Here is a 26638-nt window from a genome sequence, read left to right on the forward strand (position 1 = left end):
AAAATGGAAAGACCCAAATAAGTGCAAGAGTAGTCCATGTTTGTGGCTGGAAAAACAAAACAGAACAAAGACACTTCAATTCTGTGTAACTGGTGTACAAATCCAACATGGCTACAATAAAAACTCAGGGGAGTTTTGATGGCACTGACTAAGACCATTATAAAACACACATGGAAACACAAGAACCCAGACAGCAAAGCCGCCTGGTGAAGCTGAAGAGGAGTCGTTTTCTCCCAGTATCAAATGCCTTAGAAAACCACAAAAATTAAGAGGGTATCTGTACGAGGAAGAAATCAGTGTTTCCAGAAACTCACATAAACAGGGACCTTGCCTTATGACAAAGAGGGAGCCCCAAAGTAGCCAGAGGGCAGAAAACAACTCTCACCTCATGCCAAACACGAAAATCAACTCCAATAAAATATCACTTTAAGACTGAGGGGAACATGTTCCAGACATTACTATAAGAACATTTTTGTGACTGCAAAGAAGGCTAAATTTCATAAGTAGGAGGCAAAAACCCACCAACCTTACAAAACACTGATGAGACACAGGACATCAAAGCCAACAAATTCTGTTCCCCAAGATGAAGAGGGCACAACGGCACATCATAACATGAGACACAATATTGGCACTTTCAAGTAACAAATTGTTTAAACTCAAAATAAATAAAGAATACCCACAAATCAACAAGAGAAAGACACAAAGTCCAACAGAGTATGGAAGCAATTTGAACAGGCGTTTATAAAGTGCACTAGCCTGAGCGTACGGGTCCTCCAAAAGTCACATTTTGAAACCAAAGACTTAAGAGGTAGGGCCTTTAGAAGCCCCCCCCCCAAAAAAAACAGTCTGACTACTCATCTAGATGCTCAAGGGAGCTAGCCAGGCCCCTTTGTCTTTCTGTCTCTCCCACCACTCGTCTCCTCTGGAGGAGACAACAGGCCACCATGGTAGAAGCAGAAACAAAGCCTGCACCAAGCACCAGGTCTACCAGGACCTTGACCTGGACTTCCGGACCTCCAGAACTGTGAAAAGTGACTTTTCTGTTATTTATAGATTGTCTGGTCTGAAGTAAAGCAGCAAGAGCTGAGCCAGACATGGGTAACCCCCAAATGGCCAATCAGTAGGAAGAAGTGTCCAACCTCATTAGTGATTAAGGAAATGAGACTATCAAACCCATGATGAAGTGGCTAGTGCCACCTCTCCTAAAAATCATGAAAAGTATTTTCAGCAACAAGCTCTCTCACATGCTGCTGATACAAACTGATGCAGCCTGTTTGGAAAACCATTTGGCATTGCATAGCATCCTATGACCCAGGGATTTAATGCAGCAGAAACACACGCATATGATCACGAAGAGGCCTACAGAGTATTCACCGTGGCTTTATATGCACAGCCACAACTGTAGACAACCCAAATGCCCATGCACTGGAAAATCTACAAATAAATACATGTGGGATACATGTGCAAGGGTACACTATGCTACCATGAAAACATGTAAACTATACTTGACAACATGAAAAAGAAAATTAATAGGAAAGAAAAAATACCATGAAATTGGTATATGGCTGAGTTAAAGGTCAAAATAAGGAAATGAAAACTATAGTATTACAAGTTTGTTGTTGTTGTTGTTGTCTTTAATAATAATAATTTAGAAAGCTTGATTTTTAAGGAAATTTACCCCTTGGAGATAGAGGAGTGGGTATGAGAGAAGATTCTGGAAAAACTGGTCTCTGCCCTCATCCAAGTGGACATTACACAGATATTCCTGAGCTATAATTAATTGATGGTATTCATTTGTGATAAACTTTTCCCTGTGTGTGTATAACATCAGTAAGTGATGGTGCCTGGCCAGGTATAAGTATTCAGAAGGGAGTGCCCACTGTCACCCCAGCACCCTCTCATTCAGAGCCCTTGAACAAGGACAAGAAACATTACAGGTTGTCACGACAGACATTGGCCTTCCTCTCCCTTCCTCCCTGAATGGAGGTGATAGACTACAGAATGGAGCAGAAGCAAAGCCCTTCATCACACCAGCAGCCTGAGAAAGGACTCTCTTCACTGCCCTTATTTTCTTAGAGGTGGAGAAGAATCTAGGCCATTGAAGAACTGAGGCTCTGCCACATGCTAACAGGATAACTGAGAATGGTTAAAACGCTCCAGCTTTTGCATATGGCGTCTCTGAAATAGAATAAGCAGGCCACCCAAAAGGGTTCAATGAGGAAACTAGAAATGTGTCTACCAACGTGCTCAGCCTCGCTTCTAAAGAAAATCAGCCTCTTACGTTCCTCTTCAATGTTTTCTGAGGGCCTCAACCTCCCCAAAGCACCCCTGAGCTGAGAATCGGGGCTCTCCTGGAAAGCTGGAGTTTCAGGTATTCTGTTGCCTTGCTGGACTATGTCCCTGACTAAGGGCCCTCTAAAAGCAAGGGCCCTTCTGATTGGAAGGCAAGTTCGTCCTATGGGAACTGCCGTTCTGGAAGATGGCTCTGTCCACTGCCAGTTTCCAAAAGGCCCCTCTCCTTTCTCCCTTATTTTCCAGGGCTCATCGGGGACAGCTTGTTGATCCCAGCTCCTATTCCTGAGGGTGAAGGAGGATCTTGCTCCCTTTAATGCTTTCTACAAAATGTTGCCTTTATGTGCCTGAAGATACATCTTCCTTACAGATACACTGTTTCCCAATAAACATATGAATCATGATTGGAAAGTAAGATGCTGGATTGCTGCTGCCACCTGTCAATGACACTTAGCCCCATGTGAAAGGCAGGAGAGAGCATGGGTCCTTATGCACCCACACTTCCTTCCTGACCTCAGGACACCTCTGGCCCATCCTACACTGACCAGTAGCTGCTAGTAATCTGTTCTCTCTAGTGGCTGACCAGTTAGTGGACTCTGGGACCATCTCCAAAACCACCTTCCCAATATCGTTCCTATTTTCCTCATCATTTGCACCGCCGACTGCCAAGCTTCTCACCACCTTATCTCCCTCCTTTTGTGCACATACATCTGCATCCTCCCAACACGTTGGCTCACTGGTCATCTCTAGCACCCAGCTTCTCCATCTCCGCCCTCACTCTTCTCCAACACTGTGCTCATGACACCCAGCCCTCGATGAGACGCTGACAGTGCCCTCCTGGGCGCCCTGACCTTCTTGTCCCTCATAGTCACCACGCAGAGACAGTTCACTGTAATTTTGTGTTCTTTCTTTTAAAAACAAACACTCTGCTAAACTGTAACACAAAGCGAATGTTGGTGCGCACAGAGGAAATCAGGAGCATGATGTCATAGGTGACCAGCCGCTGCTAAACTCGTGGCTCTTTCCAAAGCCTACACATCCTACCACAGCCTCTCTTGGTTTGCTGATGACAGGAAGCTTTGCAATTTTCACAACTTTCTGCAAAGACTATTTTTATTAAAAAACAAAGACTTTAAAGATGTCAGTCATGTGATCAATCGCTGCTGCCTCTTGTCCCTCTCGTCAGGAACTGGCTGAATTTCCTCCTGCCAAGCCCTTGGCATGCAACACCAGCTTCCTTGTCAGCCTCGGCCCTGCAGGGAGCTGGGGCAGGCAAGTCTCTTCACCTCTCTGCACAGCAGCACCAGATTCAGCACAAATACAGCAATATCCCACAGGAGGGAAGGTGAACTGGAACGTTCCTGCCTGGGCAAGAAAGTGAAGGCTCCTTGTGTGTGAGGAGGAAGAGATCCTTAGGATCTCAGTAACACTGGACAGGAATCCTTCGCTGCAGCCTCCCTGACCCTAGAATCAACACCTTTGAGGTTCTGCTGCCCTCTTCTTTAGACACAATGAGGCCTTCAGATGTTTCTGACTGACGCAGATTTTATGAATTGGTGTGACCAGTCTAGGGTACAAAGTAGTACTCTCAGGAGAGTTGATGATAAACATTCCACTTCCGGGTGTGAATCTTAGAAGTGACGTAATGGGATCCAAAGCTTACAGCGGCATCTGTAACAATAAAAATGGAAATGGGAAGGAAGCAGGAGAGGAAGGGAGAGGGGTCAAGGAGGGAAATGAAGGGACCTGGAGCAACCCAAATGTCCATCAACACAGGTATGCATTAAAAAGTGTGGTGAGGTCCTGTAAGAGGCAGTTGGGGGCCAGGGAGACAGCTCTGCTGAGGAAGTGCTTGCTGTTTGAGCGTGAGGCCTTGAAATCAGGGTAGGGTCTTGAATTCAGATCTCCAGCACCCAGGAGAAAAGCAAGGTGTGGTGGCCCACACCCGGAACTCCAGCACGGGGAGCACAGAGACAAGATCCCTGGGGCTCAGAAGCCAGCCACATCAGTGAGCTCCAGGTTCAGTGAGAAACACCGTCTCAAAAACTAAGGTGGAGAATGATGGTGGAACATACCCAAGGCTGACTTCTTGTCTCCATGCATGCGTACTCACACCCTGCCACACATATAAACATGTACATGACCAATGACCTACATACACAAAAGAAATGAACACAACCAATGAACTACATGCAACTCATTAATATGAATAAATCTCAAAAACACATAGTTAAGTCCATAGAAAACCAAGTTGCAAAAATGGGTTGCCAATTTTAAACATTTAAACATAAACATACATAGTGTGTATTGTTAATGAATGTGTGACAAAGTTATGGAAAGGTGACACACTTCAGGGGTAAAAGCTGAAGGGCTACAAGGGAGGGGGTTGGCATTAGGGGAGATGATTGTAGCTGAATTGTTAACATTTTATTTCCTTGAATAAATATTTGAACTAAATCTGGTAAAAATATTAGCACTTGGTTAAGCTTATGGCGAGAACACTGAGTATTTATTACATCATTGAGAACACTGAGTATCACATCACTCTGGACTTTTGAAGTATTTTCTCGTTTAAAAAAAATAATAGGTATAAATAATTCTCTAAATGTTTTCCAGGCTCTCGCCTCACTCACAAAAGATAAAATGTCTGTCCAGTCCAGCCAAATAGTGGAAATTTACGATAAACAAAAACTAGTAGTAGGTCACCAACTCCTCCAGTTGCTGACATTGCAGCGGTTCTGACCTCCGCAAGCAGAGCCCCCGCCCTCCCGCTCTGGCCAGGCCTGTTGGCTCTGGCTGGGACTGGCCTGTGTGAGATACAGGCGGAGACCACAAGGACAGGAAGAAAGAAGGCTTCCTCCCCGCTGGCCTTGGGACTGGAAGAAGCTTCGTCTCCTTCTCCTACGTGTGGGACTCTCCTGGGTTCTCCTGTGGCTCTCAGCCTTGTAGTGATCCCTCCCTCCTCTTGCTTCTTCAGGACTTGGGGTGCACAGGGACTTCCTTCCATTGTTGGCCCCACACAGGCTTCAACAAACCTTGTCGGGTTCCCTTCCATTTGAGCGCATCTTTATAAACGGCACCCTCTCAAACCCTCAATACCCCAGCTCAAGTGTGCCATCCACTTCCTCCTGGTGCCGGACCCATGGAGCACGTGGGATGAGCAGGAGCAGTCAGGAGAGCAAAGAAAGCTGCGAGGATAACTCTGCCTGGGCAAAGCCTGGAAAGATGAATGGAGGTCCGCCAAACGCTCCAAGGGATGTGGTGGGGAGAAAAAGGATGATAAAACAGCCAGAACGGAGAAATGGAACTCACGACCATATGAAACTGCCTGCGTGAGCTATTCTGACCTTCCAAATAAAAGCTGTTTCACATAGTCAACCAAATAATAGGATTCAGACCATGATTTCATGACCATAGGACTCATGGAGGGTTAAGGAGCAGTAAGAAGACAAGTGAATGTGTCCTTCCTGGGTGGATATTATGAAAGATAGATATAATATTTATCATCTGCAGCAAAGAGTATTTAACTTCTAGAAGGGGATAGAAATGTGACTTCCATTTTGTGTTGCTACTCCAACAAAGCCAAGGAAGAGTCCCTGAATCTGCAACCTAGTTCTTGCAGAGAGGAGACTCGCATGCAAATTTCCACAAGTTGAACTATCTAGAACGCAGACAGCTAGATGGGCCCTTAATCGTCTACCCCATCATCCGAAGATGAATCAGGCAATGTAACAAAGGAGTTAAGAATCCTGCTCACTACCACACATTTGTATGAGCTTCCAGCTGGATTTCTTATCCATGAACAACTGCCAGGAGGAATGGGTGCTGGAGGACCCCAGTGAGGTGTTTCTGTGGAAAGGGCGAAGTTTGACTCCTGGCCGAAGTGACTGGATAAAGGAAGAAGCTACCCAGAGAGAGAAGATGCAGAGAACAAGCTCGCTTGGCTGGAGGCACAAAACATTCATGAAGCAAAGGACTTCCTTTTATTAATCTCCTCATGGGACCAAAATTAATCTTTCTTTAGAATTGTTAGTCTCATGAGATTTATTATCCTGGATGACAATAAGTCTTCCCAGGTTTAGAAAGAATTTAAAAGTATATGATTTATTTGTCCTGAGATGATTCCCAGACCCATAGTGCTACTCCTCAAAACTAATATTTTGGCATTTATTAAACCAGGGAAATTGGGCCATGAACTCAACATTAATGAATTAAAAACCCTCTAAGTAATATTTAATGTTGGAGTTGTTTTGATCTTGTAATTTCTGCTGTGACACTTGAGTTCAGCACACTGTGGAACCAGACTGCCAGAAGCCTATGTTCGGGTGGGGGGAGAACAGCCTCCCTACACCCCAGTTTTGAAATTTCAGCTATTCAGATTCCAGGTACTCTATCTGATGGGCTAGTGTAGTACTGTGGGGGGGTCTTCTGAAGCACTGCTACACACATAAAAGGGACTGCAGTAAGCCACTGTAGGCTGGGAGGAGAGTGAGGTGAACTCCGACGGGAACATGAGGATGGTAGCTACGCTTTGCTCTGTGTTGGGGATCGTGCAGACATCCCTATCTTAATGGCCAGCCACAACTATTAGCATCATCCTCAGGAAGGGCAACACAGATTCTGGTCCTACAGGAAAGCATGGCTCACCACTCATCTGTCTGTCAGCTCACGTGTCCTGTGGCGTACTGTTTCCGGGACCCAAGTTTCCGAGTAGGCTGACTGAGTTGTTTATTCTCAGAATGAAGTAATCCATCATCACCCAAGCCTTTGGGGAGGGCTGGCAAGTGACCAAAGCCTGGCCAAATGATGAGTCAAATTGTCCCCCAGGAGGAACCCTGGTCTAGTTCTTAAGTCTCACCCTACAAAATCGAAGACTCAGGCTCAGAGTTGGCAAATGAGTTGCCCAAGGCCCTATAATGAGTGTAGGTGAGATTGCATTTGACTACAAGTCCATCATTGGCTAGCAGTGACTCCCAGGTCTTCCCACAGTACATGGTCTACCTCTGTAGCCTAGAATATTCTATCTTCTTTTTTTGTACAAATCTTTTTCTTCCCTATGGTCAGTTACCTTTGTATTTCCCTACAAAACAGAAATGAAACATATCTCAAATGTTATTCTACTGTGTATAACCCAGGCCACTTTTATTGCAGGCCTGTAAGTGCTAAATCTGTAAGTATATTAATCATCCAGTCAACTTTTATTAAAGTTGACTATGTAGGGGAGGTTATTTTAGCATCAGACATGGGAGAAAATCTAGAACGGAGCAGGGCATTGGGAAACTCGAATGTGGTGACATGCTGCTTATGATGTAATTTGGTCCCCAAAGAGGATTGTGGTACTGGTGATGGGTAGTGGTAATGAGCATTATAGGAAGAATGTGAGATATATTTCAGGGTAAAACTGGATGTCAGGAGAGGAAATAAATTAAAGGATGACTTTTTAAAATTCTTTTTGCCCATTTCAACTCTGAACAACAGGACAAGCTGGTGGAGGACCATCTCCCCCCATCCCTCCCCACCCCCAAGGTGATCAAATGCACAGCTGTGCCTCAGGCAGAAGGCAGAGGGCAACAGTCTGCAGAGACAGTGGCTTAAGCTGGGGAGGGAAAGCTTGCCCAGCAGCCCTCAGGAAATGAAAGGGAGCCCATCACTAACACTGCCGGGAGCTCCAGGACCCAGAGGCTGGATGGCCTAGAGACCTACGATAGAACCCAACATGACTGGAGAAGAAAAAAATGTCAAGGTAATGATGCCTGACGATATTCTGCTATACTCTTAGATTGGTGCCTAGCCCAAATGACATCAGAGAGGCTTCATCCAGCAACTGATGGAAACAGATTCAGAGACTCACAGCCAAACATCAAGCCAAGCTCAGGGAATCCTGCTGAAGAAGGGAATAAAGATTGTAGGTGCCAGAGGGGTCAAGGACATCACAAGAAAACCACAGAATCGACTAATCTGGTCTCATAGGAGCGTAAGGAGACTGAACCGACAGCCAAGGAGCCTGCATGGGACTGATCTAGGCCCTCTACATGCATGTTACAGTTGTGTAGCTTGGTCTTCTTGTGGGACGCCTAACAGTGGGAGCGGGGGTTGTTCCTAACACGTTGGCTGGCTTTCAGGAGGGACCCTACTCCTCGTACTGGGTCGCCTTGCCCAGCCTTAATACAAAGGGAGGTGCTTAATCATATTGCAACTTGATATGCCATGTTTTGTTGATACTCATGGGAGGTCTGCCCTTTTCTGAACAGAAATAGAGGAGGAGAGGATGGGGGGGGGAGGTTGGGGGAGGGAATGGAAGGAGAGGAGGGAGGAGAAACTGCAATCGGGATGGAAAATAAATTAAAAAAAAAAGATTTCCCCTCTGCTCTGGCGCACCTGAACTTGACCGCAGAGCTAGCAAAGATACAAAAACAGGAGCAAATCCTTCAACCCATACCAAGGGGTGGGGGTGGGGGGGTGAGGGGGAGTGTTGCTCTTGCCATCTTATCTACCAGCGTTTTTTTACCCAGAATTCCAAGAGCCCCTCTCCCCCAGGAAGCACCCTGAACCCCCATCTTTTATGGGATGAGAAACACTAGCTCAGAGCTTCGTTCCCTAGATCTGGGCACCTCAGTCACTGCCGTGTCTCCATCAGGGGCAGCCAGGGAAACGTGGCTAGTCCACCATTCTTTTCTCCAGCTCCCTCCAACAGCTGCCATTTTCCCAGCAGTTGCTCTCTCTCCCAGGACCCCTCCCCTCCAGTCTCCCGGAAGCTCTCCCATCTACCCATGGCCCTGACAAAAAAACTCAACAAAAGCTGAGTTTTATCAAACAAAACTTAGAAAGTCACGGAGGATGAACGTGCTTCAGTTTGGACCTTATAAACCATCTGTGTACGTTAGAGCCCCTTAAATGTGGCAGACATCTCTATTTCATAAACCTCTAACTCAATTTCGTTTCTTAAATATTTGTAGAGTTTCCACGAGCACATCCAGCAATGATCGGTGGCACTGGTGATTAAAATAGAAGCAAGGAAATTGGCTAACAACAGCGGCCCACCAAGGCCACCCACATGGGGAAGCCAAACCACAGAGGAGCTGGAAGCTCCGGGACAGAGACCTCTGGGAAAATCTTCCACTTCCTCTTTTCCAGAGCAAAACCTATGGAGTCACATGTCACGCTCCCTTTTTTTTTAATCATCAAAAAGTGCCTGGCCAAGGCTTCACTGTTACATGCACTTGCACTCCAAGAGTACTGCAGCACACTACAACCAACCACCAGTGTATGGAACCCACTATAGGCTGTCTCCTGGATTACCCAAACCTGGAGTAACTTTAATTCCATAGCTCACTCTTGGCAAGAAAGCAGTGTAGGCCTCTGGGGGAATAAAATTGAAATCTGAAATTCTCATGGCCTATGACTTTAACAGAGCTGCTCCTGAGTGCTTAGCATTTCCTGTTGGCTCCATCATACCTTCTGACTGACAGACTGACGGGAACAGTTTCAGCCATTCAAGCAACCCTGGATTAAAGCGTTCGTGAAGATAAGAGTTCCCCACAGAGCCTTCCCCACCACCACAGCTAACAATAGCAGCTCCTTGTCTAAAGCAGCCCCTCCAATAAGAGCCCAAACCAGACCCCACCACACCCAGTAATGGGAACCTCACTGACAAATGTTTCTCATCTGCGCCCAATCAGTTTATAGGGCATTATACAGAGCCATGAATGCATTCCATATGTGTTCCATGCTGGAAATCCTGAAGCCTCCTCCCCAAACCAAATCACATTACTATTATTGTTGTTGTTATTCAACATTTGTTCTTTTTTACAAGTGTGAAGTGCATCACAATCATTTATTAATGCTTTATCATCTGGAGCCCAACCCTGCACACTCAGATACCAAAAGTAAAGATGACTCAGAGGGCTGCATTAACATGGCTATAACTTTGGTGTCCTTCCTCCACCCAAGCTATGCACCCACCCCTATCTTCCAGAGAAAGAAAGAGAACAGCAGGGAACGTGGGATTTTTCTGAGAGAACTGATATGTTGCATGACAATAACAGTTAATGCAACTGAAGCAGAGGGATCCCAGCTCCTTCTGAGCATGGTGAGCATGGAGAGTGCCCACACCTTCTAAGCTCTGGGGAGAAAGAGATGGTAAGACTCTCCAGAATGCTCTTGTGAGAACTTTGCAAGTAAGGGGGAATGTGGTGGTTTGCGTGAGAATGGGCCCCATAGGTTCATATGTTTAAATACTTGGTCCCCAGTTGATGGAATACTTTGAGAAGGATTAGGAGGTGTAGCCCTGTTAGAGGAGGTGTGTCACTGGGGGTGGGCTTTGAGGTTTCAAAAGGCTCACATCATTCCCAGCGTGCTCTCTGCCTCCTGCTTGAAGATTAAGATGTAAGTTTTCAGCTGTTCCAAACAACTTGCCCACTACTTGCCCCCACACTGCCCCACCATGATGAAATCACAACCCTCTGAAACTCTAAGTCCAATTAGACAGTTTCTTTTCAGATTTTCTTTGGTCATGATGTCTCTTCACAGCAATAGAAAAGTACCTAAGACAGATGTTGGTGCCAGGGAGTGAGCTATTGCTATAACAAGCTAGACTATGCTGCTTTTTGGAGGAATGTAGAAGACTTTGGGACTTTGCACTAGAAAAATGGTCAAAAACTATAAGCACAACATAACAGGTCATCCCAGTAAGAGCCTGGGAGATAATGCTGAGAGCCATGTGGTCTATGGAGGTCCAGTTCCCTAAAGAGGTTTCAGCAGGGACCAATATTAGCAACTAAACTAGAGATTCCCCCTTGCAATATTTTAGCAAAGAATATGGCTACCTTCTGTCCCTGTCCTCAGAACTTGCTTGAGGCTAAAATAAAAAGTAATGAACTAATTTCTTTGGCCAAGGAGATTTCAAGGAATTCTAACACTGACTCTACCCATGTTTATTAGTAACCACGCTTATTCAGATCTGCAATGAAAAAGAGCAAATGGGGCAGAACACAATAAAAAATACAAAGCTTGACAGCGAGCACCAAGAAATTTAAGCTTGGAGCCAAGTGATTAGGAAACTAAGGAGAGGCTTGCCCCAAATTGGAATAAAGGCAAGGCCCCACCCTGATAGGCTCCCAATTTAAAAAAAAAAAGGCCTAAGGAATTTTCTGTTCCTAAAAAGCAACTACAAACAAAAGCTGCTAAAAATGTGATTTAAGGGAGGCCAGGCTCCATCCCAAGCAAGCAGTGTTGTCCACACAGTTCTGACTTCAGAGTTATGAAGGACACAGGAGTTAAATATTATGGGATCTTCCTCCCTGATTAAGGAAAGGCTTAGAGGACAGACATGTGACAGTGGAGTCCCTGGGGCATGGAGTCCCTGAGACGCCAGTGGGTGAAGCTGTGAAGGTGAAGCCTAGATTGCATTGGAGATCCCAGGGTGTTGGAGGGACCAGATCTACGGGATCCTTGACAAGGGAAGCTGCACACAGAGAGCACAGGGAGGTAAGCAGCCCAAGAGAGGGAAGTGTGTTGTAGGCAGCAAAGCTGGACAGGAAGAGCTATCTGAGCCATTTGACCTCAGACACGGAACTACAAGATTTGGAGTTTACTCTGCCGGGTTGCCTTCTTGCTTTGGTCAAATATTTCCTCCTTGTTCTCTGATTGCTCCCATTCAGAATGGTAATATATATTCTGTGCTGTCATATGTTGGAGGTATGCAATTTGCTTTTTATTTTACAGTGGGTTACAATTAGGAGGCTGAACTTTGAATTTTTAAACAGTGTTGAGACTGGAAAACTATAGGGACTTTTGAAGTTGGACTGAATGCATTTTGTATTGTGATATGCTCACAAGCCTATGGGGACCAGGGAGTGGAATGTGTGGTTTGGATGAGAATGGCCCCCATAGGCCCATATGTTTAAATACTTGGTCCCAGGCCCTGTTGAAAGAGGCATGTCACTGGGAGCAGGTTTTGAGGTTTCAAAAGACTTTCATCATTCCCAATGTGCTCCCTGACTCCTGCTGGTGAGATTTCAGCTGCTCCAGCCAGCATGCCTGCTACTTGTGGCTATCCTGCCCCACCATGATGGACTCTAATGCTCTGAAGCTGTAAGCCCAATTAAATGGGCCTTTATAAGTTGCCTTGGTCATGGTGATTTATCACAGCAACAAGAAAGTAATTAAGACAGGAGTAAGATGGTGTGTGAGTCTGTGTTTCTTCTAGAACTTTCCAGGAAGAGAACAATCCACTGGGTTATTCACTTGGGGCATTGCATCCCCAGCCAGGTCTAAATTGCAGGAAGATGGTGCCTTCCTTCCTATACCCTCCTCTGTCACCCTCAGGTCAAGTTCATAGGCCAGTCAGTGTACTTGGACGTTTTAGATCATTTTGACGGCAACCTAAGCATAAAGGACATAGAAGACTGATTGACTATGGGAGATGCCCAACATCACCCAGGGTTCAGAAGCTAGTTTCACACTTTGGGACAAGCCCCCCCTTGCACACACCTGCTTCCCCCATTCATGCTCAAAGTGGCTCTGAATTGACGATTCTCAGAGGCTGCTGCCGAGGAAGCATGCCTGGGGGGTACGCCGCTTAAATCAAACATCAGCAGCCTTCCCCACCGTGCACTAAAAATATGTGAACATACAGACTTTTCTCAGCTGGAGACTCTCATACATTTTTGCTCCACCTTAGTGCCTGTTAGCACTTGTCTGTTAGCCAGAACTAGCCTAACACAAAATAAATGAATGAGTAGAAACGATTAATGGGAAAACTCCAGGAGCCTGTGTCTTCTAGCAGTTGCTTTCCATGACCCAGGCTGCCAGTGTTTGTGGTTTCATGTTGCATGAAGAGACTGCAATCATGTTTGCTGGAGAACTGTTCCTTGCTCGTTTGAGGAAATTCAATAGATCATATTTGATGGCATGCTGGAAAATCGTCCTGACTTTCAAGGCATTAGCTCCCACCCTTGCCCATGTAGACACAGTGGAAGAGCACAGGATTTTAAGCTCACTGGTTGCCATCCCATTTCTTAAAGACCATTTCTTTAACTAATGTGACTACTGCAAGCCTCAGTTTCCACCTCCATATGTGCCCCAGGAAGGATGCCTGAAGATAGGGATAACTTGCCCATTAAAGGAAGGTGCTCATCAAACACGAGCTCACTATCATGAGGGCCGAGTGAGCCACATTTTAAACACACCTGGCCCAGTTTCTCACACTTCCCAGTGAACCACCCTGACCCCCACTTCTGCTATAAGCATTCTTTTTTTATATAATTAATTTAATTTTACATATCAGCCATGGATTCCCCTGTCCTCCCTCCTCCCACCCACCCCCACCTTACCCCCCCCCCTCAGTCCTCCCCCGATTCCCACCTCCTCCAAGGCAAGATATCCCCCTGGGAATTCAGCTCAGCCTGGTAGATTCAGTTGAGCAGCCCTCAGGCTCCTCCAAGCTCCTGCCCCCAGCACCCAGCTGTCAGGAGTCATGGACAGCTCCTGGCAAACTTCAAGAAGCTGAGGTTCCAGAAGTGAAGTGAGAGAGAAAAAAAAAAAATGTCTGCAAACCTTAAACCAAAGGGTCTCTCCTGCCCAGGCCTACCCCTGCTGTACTCCAGAGGAAACAGAATGGAACAGAGAGACTCTGGGGCCATTTACCTAGGCCTCAGGTTGCCTCTCACAGTTTTGCCTGGATAGGGCCCAAGAGTTTTAATCAAATGTGTGAAGAGGAAAAGGAGGAGGGTGGGGAGGAGGAGGAGGAGGAGGAGGAAGAGAAGAGGAACAAGAAGAAGAAGAAGAAGAAGAAGAAGAAGAAGAAGAAGAAGAAGAAGAAGAAGAAGAAGAAGAAGAAGAAGAAGAAGAGGAAGAAGAGGAAGAAGAGGAAGAAGAGGAAGAAGGAGAAGGTGGCGAACGCTCTTCTCACACAAAGAGCAAGCCATTGCCATCCAGCGTCCAGAGAGCTGGCCCCTGGAGAGGTGCTGTGCCACCTGATGCCTCTCATGTGATTATCAGCTGGCAGAAGAGCAAGCGTGGGAAAGGGTCTAGAAGAAGAGAGAATAGCTAGATGCGACAGTCCCCAGCCCCCTCCCCCATGTACTCCAACTGTGGCTCCCTTAAAGTGATCCTAATTGTTTAAACAAGATTAAACAAGCATGGAATTTGAGAGGGAGAAGGAAGAAATTTGAAAAACAAATAGCGAGGGAATTTTTCTTTGCAAAGACCCGAAACAAATCTAAACCGTAAGAACAGCTCTGACTTAGTAGCCTTGAAAAATCCCAGGCTGAATATGTCCAACAGAAAGTGTCCGGAGGAAGGTGACCACCCCAGAGCGAATGTTTACAGAGGAAATAGAGGGGCAGTGAACCTGGAATCACCGCTGTCACTATGCCATCCATGCACACCCACACCCACACCCACACACACACACACCCACACACACACACACACACACACACACTTAATGCACTTCTGCTCAGGACACCAACATCAGCCCCATAAAACAAGAAAATCTTACACCCAGTTTAAGTCCCAAGCATGGCACAGTAGATCACCAGAGTGCTGAGATTTAAGGACGCCAGGGACCCACAGCCTCTGGAGGATGAAGCTGGTACTCCTTAGCATGGAGGACAAAGCTCTCCAGCCTGCCGTTTCACATACACAACTTTCTAACTGGACCTTCCAACTCCTCCCTGGCCATAGATCCCCAGTCATTCATTGCCTGGCCTTGCACAGCTGCTCTTCAGCCTGTGGAAGGCCCTTGCCCAGTCCTCACTGGCTTACGAAGCCCCACTCACTCCTTAGGATTCTCTGAACAATGAATGGCCTGTTCAGAGCAGGGGAGGTGGTCAGTTGACTCAAGCCAACACCCGGGACTCATGTAAAAATGCTGGGTGTAATGGTGCACATTGGAATCCCAGGGCTGGGGAGGCGGAGGCAGGAGGAGCCCTAGGGCCCTCTGAGCAGCCTAGTCTAACGGTGCGCTGCAGGCCAATGAAAGACCCTGTCTCAAAGAAGGTGGGTAGTGTTCCTCGGGATGCCTTGTCCACTAACCTCCACATGTACACACAGGAAGCGACACGTGAACACACACACACACACACACACACACACACGCACACACACACGCGTGCACAAATGAGCTATTCGGCAAAGCTTTTCCTCAGCTACCATCACTCCCTCCTGGTGCGTATTTCTAGCCGTGCAGGGACCACTTCTTTACCGCCCTTGGCTTCCGCGGCTCCATCTCTCCGAGTTGAACTTATGTCGCTGGGCCTCTGAAATACCTGCACTTGTGGCACCAACACTGCTGCCGAACACAGGATATCCCCAGCAGCTGTTCGTGGGGCTAACCTGGTTCTGACTATATGCACAGCGACGCAGGGAGACCTCTCAATGGTTGGGGGCAGGGTGGTTTAGGATCCTAGGGTTAGCTTAGCCCCTAGAAAGAACGCTGCACCATGGGTCAGGAGCCCGCCATCTCCTTGTGCACCCCTACCTTTCACAGACTGACATCCATCTGTGGGAGCAGCAGGTAAGACACTCAGCTGGCTGGCCTGGCAACTTGCCATTTTAATGAAGCCGCAGACTTCTGAATTGAAAGGGGCTCTGGAAGGCAGCCGTGGGACCTCCTCCACAGATGCTCAGTCAAACCTAGTGGATCTCACATCGTAAAGGAGGAGTCCTGCCCTTATGAAATAAGCTTCACTGTTATGTTTTAAAGAATGGGGTATAAGTATGCAGCCTCATTCATAACGGCTCCTCATCATGGAGTTCCATGGGGCTTTGCGCTGTGAGACGACACTTACATTCCCGCGCTCAGTCTGTGTATCTCTTTCAGAGTCAGCGGGGATTGCGCCAGGGTGACCAGTTATCCAGTTATTACACCATGAGCCTCGCTTAACCCACACAACCCCAGAGTCCCCTGTGCTCCTGACTCAACAAAGTCTCATTTAAACAAGATTCTAGCAACCAAGAGTGGGAGAAAATGTGACTCAAAATGTTCTGGAATTTCTCCGATTATTAAAAGGCAATCAAATAATAAACCATAGGTATTTTACAGTCATCCCTCCCCATATGTTTTCCTTTGATCAAGTTAGAACTCCCCCCGCCCCACCCAGAACTCTCTTTTGACTGTTCCTGACCAAGCAGGCTGAAGCCGGCTCCACAGTACCCCTCCTCACCAGCCCTCCTGATACTGCTTACCGTCGGGCTTTTAATTCTTCCCTCTCCTCTCCCACTTCCCTATCTCTGCCCTACAGACAAGTCCCAGGAACTTCCTCTGGATGAAAACATGCCTCCTTTAACCCCACAGCCGTGAGGTAATGGGAATTGGCCCCCACAGTACAGGAAGACAGCATCTCTCTCCCCAGTCCCTTGCTCTCACTGACTTTCCAGTGGCACAAAGCCTGAATCCCTCCATAGTTCTATTTGATATCACCCTTGCATAATCTCTGCTGTCTCCAGAGAGAGATGCATGGTGTTGAATGCAAGAATTTAAGTGTGGGTTCATGGCACAAAGCCCTGTGGAACTCAGTGAAGAGGAGCCATTGTGAATGAGGCTGAAGAGTGCAATACTTATACAACTGTCTTTAAAAAATAATAGTGAAGCCCATTTCACAATTGGGCACCGGGCACCCAGGTATGCTGTATGAGATGCATATTGATGGATGTGTGCCCTGGAATGATAGTCAGATCTAAGCATTGCCAGGGCAACCCTGGCAATGGGGTATGATTTGAGGCCCTCTCAGGCAACCCCAACCCTCCTACCAAAAACACATGTCCACTTACATAACAAAGTAACATCCTGCGTTACTCAAAAGCATTAAAGCAACAGGAGGCTAGAACCCTCAAAAATCGTCAATAATTAATGTCCTCTGACCATTTAAACAGTTTTTGGCCAGAACTAAAGAAGTGAGAAAAGGTCTGCATTTGCTGTAGAGAAGCACTGTGTGTGTCCAGGGCAGACATGGCGTGAGAGAAGAGTAACTAGAGAAATAAAGGATGCTCTGGAGACTGACAGGGGCCCAGCAAGGAGCCAGGCCGCCAGACCCTGAGGGCCCTCTGCCAGCTCAGCTCACAGCTGGTTGTTGGGAGACTGGCTGTGAAGAGCACGGCGAGAGTGCCCTCTAGTGGACAGAAACAGAGCTTGGCTCCCCTCTGCTCTGTAGTTCAGCCTGGGTTTACATCTTCTGTAACTTCTTCATTTATTCAGTCAGTAGGCATGGGTTGAATTCCCCTTATGTGCTAAACACCAGTACGGACACCAGGGAGACATGTGACCAAGGCTTGGCCATCACTCTCGAGAGAGTTTCCACCAGGTGACAAGATTGGATAACTTGTGGTAGGGGCATGCATGTGTGTGTGTATGTGTGTGTGTGTATGCGTGTATATGTGTGGGGGTGTGCTAAGGCAGAGGTGGTAAAGCAGGAAGGTCTGCCCAACAGATGTGAACCTCAAGCTGAGATGTTTAGCAGATAAGGGAATGGAAGATAGGTGTGTCAGGCCAGACAGCCCGGACTAGAGGTGTTCTCCCACCTGGGAAGAGAGAGAATGGGAAGCCAGAGAGTAAGGTAAGCCCATGGGTGGTTTCTTATTCATTCAAACATGATAGGAAGCTAGACAAGCAGCAAGCTGCTTTACATGTTCATGAATGGCTTACTCTGATGTAAAGGGAACTGAAGCTGGTCCTCGGGAAACAAGACTGAAGGCCAACAGAAAATGAGGGTCGACATCAGAACCAGGACAAGAAGCAGGATGGAGGAAGAGATGTGGAAGAGAGCAGATCAGCAAGATGCAGCTGCAGAGTGGATGTGGAGATGGGATGGGAGTGGGAAGGTTCCAATCACTTTCTAGCTCCAGCAAGCGGGGGTTGGGGGGCTGGCTTGGTGGTGTGTTGCCCACCAGACTAGGGATCATTAGAAAATATGTAAGGAAGACGGTAAGTTCTATTTTGAATGTGGGGAATTGGATGTGCTTAAGGGGAAAATTCTGGGAGGTAATTGGTAAATTGACTGTTTAGTCTGAAGCCTGGGGAACTGATGCAGGGCTGGCAGTAGTCTGTGGCATCGGTAGGGAAACAGTCTTCCAAGGTAGCAGCCACCATGGAAAGAGAAGAGCTGGGGCAGGCTCTGAGGCAAAGCCCACTTCTTAGAGGATGGTAGGAGAAGCACAGGTACCAGGAGGGCTGAGAAAGACTGAGAACAAGCCGGGTAGGCAATTCCTTAGAGTTTAATAGTGCCTCGTGGAAGCAGGAGGGCTAAGAACCACTCACGTAACACCCTCAGCACGTGGTCGGCATCCAGAGCTAGCTAGCTCCCCTACAGCAGCAGCGTGACCAGGAAAGTCACTGTAACAGGGCACAGACCCCCACATTCCCTTAGTCTGGATCCAGGTTGACCAGCATGGCTCCTCCCACCCAAGGAAGTAGTGAGGGGTCTGAGTACCTCCAGTGTGTGATCTCCACCAAGAGATCTGCTGACTGATGTCTTGTGTGTTCACTGGAGTTCAGAAATGGATTCTGACACTCTGATCTGAGTAACCTCAATGACCCCCCTCAACAGTGCTGCAAGGTAAGGACGATTGACATTTCCTATTTACAGATAAGCACATCTGATTAGGAAACACTATGTGATGTGCCCAATAGCACATGCTCCCGCAAAAAAAGGGGGTCCCTTTTTAAAAGTGTCATCTCCAGGGTGTCCCATTTGAATAATGAGGATCAGAGAGGAACATGAACACACACACACACACACACACACACACACACACCACATACACACACACACACACACACTGTACTAGACAGCAGCCACTCTTAACCAAATCCCAGTTTGTTCTCAGTTCTACAAGGGGCTCCTCTCATCCCTAAATAAGTCCCTCACCCTGCTCAGTGCCTCAGTTTCCCATTGGGAAGTGGGAATAAAGGGTCTTATACCCCCCTTCTTCCTTCCTAAGGAGTAAACCTATTGAGGTCGTGCCTGAGGCTTTGGGAGCCGTAGGAGGAAGTGAAGGACTAGAACGGGCTGTTCAGTAGACAGGGGGAGGCTCTGTCCTCCTTCTCACTCTGAGTAGATGGGCACACTGGGAAGTTCCAGACCAGTGTGTGGATGCGGACACTCACTTATAGCGGCTTCTGAAGCTGAGGACAGTGGGAATGTTGGGGGAGTGACAGTTCTCCACAATAAACAGAAAGCAAATGAAAGCTCGATGGGCCATCAGCCGAAAAGCACGGGCTGCAGCTGAACTAAATTCTGAACTAAGCTCGACTGAATCACGGTGTCTGCTCTCTTGGTTCTGCTGCTTCTCCAGGTTCCATTTCTACATTCCAGTTCTAAACAATAAGGCCAGGACGTCTTTATCAGATTCAATGTGCAGAAATCTCTAGTTAGGATTTCTCTAAAATGTTTCACACACGTGTGCTACATAAATACACACCTCTAACTAATCTGTCATCAAGGGAAATGAACCACCCTCAAGGCATTTCGCCACCTCAGCTGCAGAAGCAACTGACCCTCGGGTGTCTGGAATGTTCTGGGACACCTTCTCCAAAAGCCTAGCCCACCCTCATCCCACTGTTCCTGGAAACCACCTCCTCTGGAAGCCCGTAGAAGAGTTCAATAAAAGTGTCGTCCTCCCTGCCCTACCTACCTCAGTCTGAATAGTGAGGTGATTCTCACAAGCTACTCTCTCGACTCAATTATTCACTCACTGTGTTTTCGTGCCTCCAAAAACGCGCTGAACTCTGGTGCATGGATGGTGTTTATTCTCTCTCGGCAAGGTTCTGAAGCCTTCTGTGGTCACTTGCATGCTGAGTGGCTCCATCAGCAGCACAGGAAGGCCAGTCCTCCAGAGGCCCCAGAAAAGTGTTAACAAGGAGTGTGTGAGCAGCAGGTGATCCCATTCAAAGCCATTTTGGAACTCCCCCATCCACTCTGCGGTGTGCTGGTGTTACTTTTGGCCCAGCTGGGGTGGGGGGTGGATTGTGAAGGGCAGTCCTCAGAAGGAGAAAGCAATGTCACCTCCTCACTTGGCACCACACTCGGTTTACAAACCTTTCTCAAACACTGCCATTTTGTCCCCACGGCTAGAAGAGAGACTGGCATTGCTACAAGCCAGCCAATGGCAGCCTTCCCATGTTCACATGAGGAAATAGACATGGAGATACCCGGGATTTGCCAAAGGTCTCCAGCAGAGTGCCAGAGAAGAGACCCTGACGGTAGATCCAGGGTCCAGGAAGGTAAGACACTACCACCACCCCCAGACACAAACACAGCCATCTAGGGACTATAATCCAAAGAGTAGGTGGTGGGTGCCAGGAAGACATGGACATGACCACATATTCAATGTGTCTAAAGAACCACAGAGGAGAAGAGCCAGCCACTCTGGAGAGTCTTGGGCAGAGAGAAGGTCAACACCCAGAAATGGGCTTCAGGGCAGGCAGGGAATTGGTCCCCTCTGGACCATTGTGTTCAGCTCTTAATCAGCATCCTGTCACTCCACCTCAGCCCCTAAGGACCAGTTATCATCCTCCAGTTAATCAGATTCTCAGTGTGTGAGGAGATAATTTGATCTCAAATGGCTCCTACCTTCCGGAGGAACATGAAATTAGCATTTCCACAACTAAGAGTTCCGCCAAGTGGATGCCACAGGAAGTCTTCCCTGATGGCCCCTGCATGTCCCCTCAAGCCTCCCCCCAACCCTTTCCCCTCCCGCCCCTCCTCCCCCCTCCTGCTTGCTCCATGCTCACAGACTCCTGTGTTGGAAATGAGTCTGAACGTGCATTTCCATGGAAAAGCACATGCACATGTGTCTGCCCCTCCCTCTTCAGGCCACCAAGGCATCAATTAGATGAATTCTGTTTGCATGAGCAAGACTGGGCAGTGTGTCCTCTTGTCGTGAGGATTTCTTGAAGGGAAGCATGGACTCAGGAACCCAGAGAAAGGCAAACCCGGGGGAGGTGGGGTGTGAGCACAGCGAGAGGTCTGACCATCTTCTACCCAGTGTTCCCCTGGTATTATGACTTCCTTCTGGGCCTTTCCCTTCTATCTTCTACAGCATGGCCCTCCAGTTCCCCAGTCTGCAGCTTCTGTCCACCTCAGCTTGGTTGTCAACTTTGATAGGACCTAGAATCTTCTCAGAGACAAAGCTGTGGGTGTATCCGTGAAGGTGTTTGTGGAGAGGTTTAAGTGGATGAGGGAGACCCACCCCTGACTGGACAGTACCATCCCATTTTGTTCCACAGTGAACAAAAAAGAACATGGAGGCCAGCAAGAAGTCCCAGCAGGTAAAGTTGCTTGCCATCAAAGCCTGTAATGTGAGTTCGAGGCCAGTGTCCACAGGATAGGAGAGAAACTGAGTCCCATGAGTGGTTCTCTGACCTCCACATGTGTACGGACGTGTGCACATAAAGAAAGAAATGTAAAGAATATTGTAAATATTTATTTATTTTATTTTGCATTTTGCCTGGATATATGTATGTACACTATATGTTAGTCCTGGTGCCCATGGAGGTTGGAAGAAGGCATCAGATCCCCTAGAACTGGACTTATGGGTGGTTGTGAGGCACCATGGAAGACTTGGGAACCAAATACAGGTACTGTACAGGAGCAACAAGGGATCATAACTGTTGAGCCACCTCCCCAGCTCCCTGTGATCATTTGTTTTTAACAGGGGAAAAGTAAGCTGAGCATTGCCCCTTCCTGGCTGCATACACCACATCAGCAGCTACCTCACGCTCTTTCCACGAGGCTTTCCCACCATGATGTACCCTCAGGAGTCAAAACCAACTGTCCTTCCTTAAGTCGCTTTAGTCAGGTGTTCCGTCCCAGCCGTGAGGAAGTTAGCTGGCACACCCGCCCACCACTCTCCCCTTCTCTCTGTGTTTTCCAGTTCCGAGCCATCAGAGGGAAACAGAGCTGGCTGGACTCATCTTTTCCCACAAGCCACACTGCTGGCGAGCCTACAGTTAGTTGAGATGCCCTCCCAATCAGGGAATGGCCTTGTAGGAAAACAAAAGCCATGTGTTTGCCAGATCCTGGAGCCATGAGGAAAATGGGGTGGAACCACAATGTCACCCACTCCCTGTGTTCAGGTGTGCCCTCCCTTTTGTCCACTGATGGCCTGAGGCCATGCCCCTCCGACTTCACACCTGGAATTCCAGGGAGCCTGTCAGATGAACCCCTGTTCCCCATACTCAGTCAGAATCTAAACTTTATTCTTGCTCTGGTATTCTCTCTCTCCCCGCTCCCTTCTGTTTGTGTGTGTCTGTCTGTCTCTCTCTGACTCTTTCTGTTCTCTGTCCCTGTCTGTCTCTGTCTCTCTGTCTCTGTCTTTGTCTCTGTCTCTCTCTCTGTCTCTGTCTCTGTCTCTCTCTCTGAATCTCTCTGTTCTCTCTCTCTGTCTCTCTCTCTCCTCTCTCTCTCTCTCATTCTCGGGTGCATTCATTTGCCCACTTCCACCGTCTTCTTAACTTAACAACTGGATTCCAGAACCTGCACAGCCAGGGATGTTCTCGCTTTCTCGGTGTGTAAGTTGCTGGACGAAACGAAGGCCAGAAGCATGAGAGAGAGGATGGAGCTAGTTCAGGGAGAAGGGTGACTGACTGGCTCCCCACCACTGTTCGACGCAGACAGACCTCCAGGCACATCGATAACACCATCAGCTGCACTAACCACGATCCTCCACCCTGCTCCTCCCTCAGAGATGCAGAAACCAGGACAGGGCCAGAGCTTATGGCTCTGCCTCCCTGAGCATCGTGACTGAGCCCTCACCTGCCCTAGAGAGCGGACTTGGAGAGTCCCAGGAAAAAGCCTTTCATACAAACAAAATGCCCTGTTAAGCCGTGTGGAAACTAGTGAAAATGGCGAGCTCCTGGTTCACTGGAAGGACACTGTCTCAAATAAACAAGGAAAAGCAGTGGAGGGAAACACCCAGCATTGACTTCTGGTCTTTGTGCATGCACCCGCTAGTACACATGTGTGTACAAGGACTCCAGCGAAACACACAGGTGTTCTAGGTCTGGTTCTGTTGCCACAGGCAGCTGTATGTCCTTCTGCCAACTCTTGTCCACTCTGGCCGTTCCTCTCCCGTCCTCACTGCCTCCCGGGGTGCTGGAAAAGTCTCAGGCAGCGGTAAATGTTAAGATGGGTGTTGTCATTGTCACTGTCCTCAATAGTAGGCAGACAGTTGGCCTGGTGCAGCTTAGAGCCTCACCGCCTCCCCCAGGGGCTCGCTGTCTAAAATAGACAGGCCCAGACCTACAGGTTGGAAACATGGACAGCGGGAAAAATGAAACAAGCCAGACAGTGCTCTGGTGTACACCCTGTGTATCCGATGAAGCCCGGCAGTTGTTGATTCTCAAACAGGCTTGTTTCCAGTGACCCTGTCATCGCGTTGGAAGAAGGGAGGAGGTGGTGACTCCAGCCAGCGCCAGCCTAGTTCCAGATGCTCTCAGGTGAGTGTGATTCACTCGGCAGCCTGCCAAGTTACTATTACTTTCCTTTCTTTCTGCAGGGAAGGAAGCGAGGTGCACGCGAGGACTGAGGCTTGCTCACACTGGTACGTCTGAAAAGTTGGCCCAGGTTCCCACGGGTGCCTCAGATCAGCCATCTCACAGACTGCCCAGGCCAACACTTGGGAGGTTGTAGAAATCCCAGCTGGGTGTCTCTGGTGACTCCTACAGCAGAGTGGATGGTACCTGGACACTAGGGACTGATAAAAAGGTTTCCCAGCTCTGAGAGGGTCCAGATCTACCCCAGTGAAGTGAGACTCTGACACTGTTCTTGACACCTTCATAGAGAGGATGCACAGCACATGAGTGTCTGGGGAAACTTTAACAACTCACTTCACATACTTACCTGGCAGGGGACACCATGATCACGAAGGTGGTTTTCCCAGGGCGAGGCTCTTCCACTACACTTCAAATGTGCTGACCCCTGCGATTTCCCCAAATGGGGGAACTTGCCTGCATTGTTTGTGGTAGTGGATACTGCATCCACACTCTCCCCTGCTTAAAAAATTTTTTAATTAAAAACAAAAAACAACTTCACAGTTGCCAGCCTATTCAGGTTCCTGGATGTCCCTGGGTTTTGAAGGATATGACCATCATCCATGCAAATGCTGAAACAGGAAATACATGGGACAGACCAAGTGACTTGTATTTCAGGGATTGACAGCCAGGGAGGCTGGGGAGCTGGGAATCAGCTCCAGTTCAAGGTTTCCATGTGTCACAATCACCCACACTCCTAATCTGTGTTTCTGGACCCTTGCAAAGATCCTAGAGACAGTGCCTGAAGAAGTCAGCCATCCTGCAGCCAGAATTCAGCCTGGAGGAAACCACAGAGAGGGAGTCCCAGACGGTGTGGGGAGAGCCAAGAAAGGAATTTCCAAGTGGCAGCCTGGAGGCAGGTAGCCATTGGCACCTCATGCCAAAGCCAAGGGACTCTAATCTAGATATGGCCCATTTTGTTCTATGTCCCTGGTAGTCACCAAGTCCCTTCTTGTAGAGATGTTTTATCCCTCAGTAGACCATCATCTGATGCTTTGCGAAAATGTGAAGAATAATGAAGATGGCTCTAATTATAGGAGTAACTTTTTCAACACACTTCCACTGAGGAACAGATGTCGGGAACCCACAGCAAAGGGTCAGAGTGGAAGCAGGTTAGGACCAGGGAAGACCAAGCTACAGAGATGGCCCATCTCCTCAAGGGAAGCCCTCAGTTCCTCCCCTTGGGTGACCCAGGCAAAGGAAGTTTCCATCAAGACAGGGCCTGACTCAACCTCTCCCAAGCAAACCAGACACCAGCCACCAAACTGCTAGCACAAGAGTTTCCATAATGAGACGCTTCCAGGAAAGCCCATAAAACCTTTACCGTAAATTCAATAAACCGGATTTTGAGCATGGGGGGTAGTGGGAGAGCCTGGAGCCATACCACCCCCTCAACTCCTCTCTCTTGTCACACACAGAAGACAAAAAGACAGCCCACCCTCCTCCCACTGCCAAGTCCTCCCTGTTCCCCACGTCATCTCAACACACTCTCCCCCACCCACCCACCAGGCCACCAGACCAAGTCTAGCCAGGCACATAGACCGTCCTGCTGATGCTCTGCCATCGCCAGCAGGGGAAGCCAAGCCCTCACACCCTTCCAGCCCACCAATGCTCAGAGATACAGTTCCCATGTGGTTAGTTCAAAGAACATTAGCCACCTGGTTCAGAAAAGAAGAAATGTACTCCCACACCATTCAGCCCAAATCAAGAAGTTTAGCCTAAGGGAGAATCGCCACAGTGCTCTCTCTGTCCTGCCCCCCGCACTGGTCTTCCTGGACCATTTACCATGATCCACACTCCAAATCCCTCACCCTTGACCCCGACATTGAGACCCTGATTTTTATACACAACACACACACACACACACACACACACACACACACACACACACACACACACACACGTACGTGTGCACGTGCCTCTCATCTGCACATTTCAATCTTTTACTCCAAACTCAGCTTCAGTCTGTAGTCCCAGGGCTGGGCCTGCCGGAATCAACAGTGCTGCCAAGTGTTCAACGTGAGCACCACCTCAGCCTGGACTGTGTGCGGAATGCTGGGAAGAGCAGGCCTTGGGCTTCCAGAATTGGCATTTGGCTGACTCCATCCAGTCAAGGTGAGTATCTGGAAAGGTCATGGCAGATTGTGTGCTGGGGAATGAGGCAGATGGCCTGTGTGGAAAGGAACAGTTTTACCAGCACAGGCTAGGAAATCAGGCTTTGATCAGCAGGTAGAGCCCTTCAAAGCTTTTGAAGCAGAAGGCACTGAGACATCAGAGCTCATCCAACTCAGCACTAGCATTGTGGGGTGAGAAACTGCTTCCTGAAGAGGTGAAGTGACTCTTCAGGGCACTCGTTCACTCTGTGGTGCCGTCAACAAGCCTGCTATGGGCCAAGCATAGCTCCGCCAAGGTGAGGGGATCACATGAGAGCATATATAAAAACTGTGTATCACACTACCCAAGGGAGGGGAGGGGGGAGAGAGAGAGGGAGGGAAGAGGGAGGGAAGGAGAGAGGGAGGGAGGGAAGGAGAGAGGGGAGAAGGAGGGGGAAGAGAAGGGGGAGGAGGAGGAGGAGGAGGAGGAGGAGGAGGAGGAGGAGGAGGAGGAGGAGGAGGGAGCTGGGAGGCCTGGGTGAGCACCTGGGATATCCAGCCAGGTGTCCTCACTTGCCCACTGCTGTACCACAAGCTTGGGAAGCAGCCTCCAGGAGGCCTAGGCTCCCAGCAGGCTCCATGTGCCTGACCCTATTGGAAGGGGCAGAAAGAAAAAAAGTGTTTTTTGCTCTTTGGGGGGTAGGGTTTCACATTCCTGCCC

At 48.3% G+C, this 26638-nt stretch overlaps 1 pseudogene; it reads left to right on the forward strand.

Moving 5' to 3' along the window:
- The first annotated feature begins 24126 nt into the window (after positions 1–24126).
- LOC128106844 (uncharacterized) lies at positions 24127–24275 on the forward strand (annotated as a pseudogene).
- The last annotated feature ends 2363 nt before the right edge of the window (positions 24276–26638 follow it).

Source organism: Peromyscus californicus, unplaced genomic scaffold (genome assembly GCF_007827085.1).
Source record: "Peromyscus californicus insignis strain IS unplaced genomic scaffold, ASM782708v3 Scaffold_9__1_contigs__length_137607984, whole genome shotgun sequence".
In the NCBI taxonomy this organism is placed as follows: Eukaryota; Metazoa; Chordata; class Mammalia; order Rodentia; family Cricetidae; genus Peromyscus; species Peromyscus californicus.